The sequence below is a fragment of the Thamnophis elegans genome, chromosome 3, assembly GCF_009769535.1.
Source record: "Thamnophis elegans isolate rThaEle1 chromosome 3, rThaEle1.pri, whole genome shotgun sequence".
NCBI classification, from domain to species: Eukaryota; Metazoa; Chordata; class Lepidosauria; order Squamata; family Colubridae; genus Thamnophis; species Thamnophis elegans.
This window is the reverse complement of record NC_045543.1, coordinates 140022185-140025305: the sequence shown is the minus strand read 5'-3', so window position 1 is coordinate 140025305 and position 3121 is coordinate 140022185.

Sequence of the window (3121 nt, the reverse complement as noted above, 5' to 3'; positions counted from 1 at the left end):
TATGTTTTTGTAAAATGAATCGTGGGGTTGTTAAGGGAATCCAGGGTATCTAATAGGCATTTCTGATGGAAACAGACATTTTTCTGCCAGAAAATTTGCAATCACATGACTGTGGAATGTATGACCCATCCTTACAGCGGTCGTAACTTCAAGAAGGTACACCCACGTTACACCTATCCTCCGTGAGCTGCACTGGCTACCTATTAGTCTCCGAATCCGCTTCAAGGTGCTGGTTGCTACCTATAAAGCCCTACATGGCATCGGACCTGGGTACCTGAGAGACCGCCTCCTGCCGATTACCTCTCTCAGACCAATTAGATCGCACAGGTTGGGTCTCCTCCGGATCCCATCTGCCAGCCAATGTCGGCTGGCGACTCCCCGGGGGAGAGCCTTCTCTGTTGCAGCTCCGGCCCTCTGGAACGAGCTCCCTGTTGAGATCCGGATCCTTACTACCCTCCTGGCCTTCCGCAAAGCCACCAAGTCCTGGCTGTTCCAGCAGGCTGGGGGGAGCTGAGAAGCATCTACCTCCACAGAAATTGTGAATGCTGGGTTTGTTTTTAATATGTTGTCTTTGTCTCGTTCCCCCCTTTCCCTTGTCTTTTGTGAGCCGCCCGGAGTCCTCCGGGAGTGGGCGGCATACAAGACAAATAAATAAATAATAAATAAATAAATAAATAAATAAGAAGGGTCATATGTAGCTTTTTAAAAGTTCGTCGTAACTTCAAATCAAGCCCTACCTGCAATATAATCTTAACATAGACAGTTCCCCTAAAAATCTGAATGCCAAAATAAGCATGAATGAACACCGAAAGCAATGAAGCTTTATTTTTAATAAAGACACAAAAAAAATTAAAACTTTCATACCTCCCATGGATTCTATTTGCACCTTCTAAAGGTGGTACACTTCAAAGATTGGGAAACACTGGGGGTTTTTTATTTGTTTTTGGTTTGATGTCTATTGAAACTTTAAAAAAAGACCAAAAAACTAATACAAACTAATATGAAGGAACTAAAAAAAGAAAAAGAAAGCAAAACGTATAAGAAAACAGTTGAAGAAAAATAGAAAAGAAAAAGATACCTGCTATTTTTCACAGCGTATATAACTAAACTTGTATTTCAACCTCTGTAAAATTAAATCATATTTTTCTTACTATGGTCTATTCTGTCTAATCATGAAAGCCATAAATCACAAGGGTTTTTTTTCTCCTTTTTATAGAAAAGTCCATAAGAGGTATCCAATCACCAATAAATTTGGCAGTTCAAATCTCACCCAGCTCAAGGTTGACTCAGCCTTCCATCCTTCCAAGGTTGGTAAAATGAGGACCCAGATTGCTGGGGGCAATAAGCTGACTGTAAACCACTTAGAGAGGGCTGTAGAAAAAACCAAAATAATACATTCACTGCAGTGGTGAAATTCATTTTTTTTTATTACCGGTTCTCTGGATGTGGCTTGGTGGGCATGGCAGGGGAAGGATACTGCAAAATCTCCATTCCCACCCCACTCTGGGGCCAGCCAGAGGTGGCATTTGCCAGTTCTCCGAACTATTCAAATTTTCTACTACCGGTTCTCCAGAACCTGTCAGAACCTGCTGGATTTCACCCTGATTCACTGCCAGGACCAGTGAAAGGCTCTGTAGAAAGTTATCACCCAGCCCCCTCCCAGAAAAATGAAATGTCCTAGGAAATATTGAAGTGGCAGAATATTATATTTCCCTGGATGCGAAAAGGAAGAAACATGTTTTAAAGAGAGAATAGCTCCCTGCAGCTCCCTGCCCCCACCCACTTTGTCAATGGGCCATTAAGAAGGCCAAGCCAGACCCTTTACGTAATAAAGAGTTCTCCCCTTCAGCTCCAGGGAGGATGGGATTAAGGCATGATGATATTGGTCCTTTATCCAACTCACCACATGGCATCTGAGAACTCAACCAAACCTGGATTCAAAACGCAGCCTAGAGAGTTGCCCCTGCACGGCCCCATGGGAGTCTGACAACCAATCAGAATACAAGCTCAAGATCAAAGGCCAGAGAGGGCATAAAACCAGGGATTCAGCATCTCAGTCCTCCCTTCTCTTCTTCTGCACCCAACATTGAAGCATGTGATCACCTTTTCTGTTCAGGGCTGAAGCCACGTGGTCCTGTCCACCATTAAAACCATCTTTCCAAGCTGCCTCCATGTCTCCAGTGTCATTTCCCACACTTGGAGCCGAACCCAGAAGGGCATTTCTTCCAACAGCTCCTTGGGGCGAATAGCATTTATTTTGACTCTAACTCTTTGCATTTCCCCCATTCTCCTCTCCCATGGAGTTGTGCAGCTTGCTCTTTTCCAAACAGCATAGTACGGTGATGGCGAACTTCCGGCACGCGTGCCGGAAGTGCCACGCAGAGCCATCTCTCTCTGGGCATGCAGAGCCGTCTACCGTTGCTCTTCTAGGTTCTGTCACACGCCTGTGCACCAGCCAGCTGGTCTTTGCTCATGCGCACGATGGAACCCAGAAGGGGGCGGCTGGCTGTTTGAGCATGCGCACTGTTGCAAGCTGCAATTTCGGAGACCGTCATGCTCATGGGCAAAGACCAGCTGCACGTGACAGACCTGAGTAGTATGCATGCACACCAGCCAGCTGATGTTTTCCAGGTTACGGTGCTCCGGCAGATGCACCAATGGTGGGATGTGACTGGTGCGCCCCGGGCGTACCGGTTCCATTCTGGTACGGTGCTCCGGAGGGCCCTCCCGCACTCCTTACCTGTATTTGAACTGTTTGGGGCTCCCACATATGCGCACGGAGCATACAGCGCCAGCACGACGCTCCGCCAAGCAGCTGGAGCCTCACGGAGGCATTGTAGAGTGTCGCGGGCAATAAGTATGCATGCGCGCGCTGCACGCTTGTGGTGGACGCCCAGCCCCATTGCACCGTACCAGTTGCAACGGGATCCGGAACCCACCACGGAACCCACACTGCTGTTTCGGCACTCCGTGCCAAGAAAAGTTACCCACCTCTGGCGTAGCAGATGCAATTAACAAGAATTGCATAATGTAAGTAAGAATGCGCTGGGGAAGAAGAGAGGAGCAATTAAATGTGTCAGGAAAATAGATGGGGTAGGGTATCTGAACATGGGAAAACTGT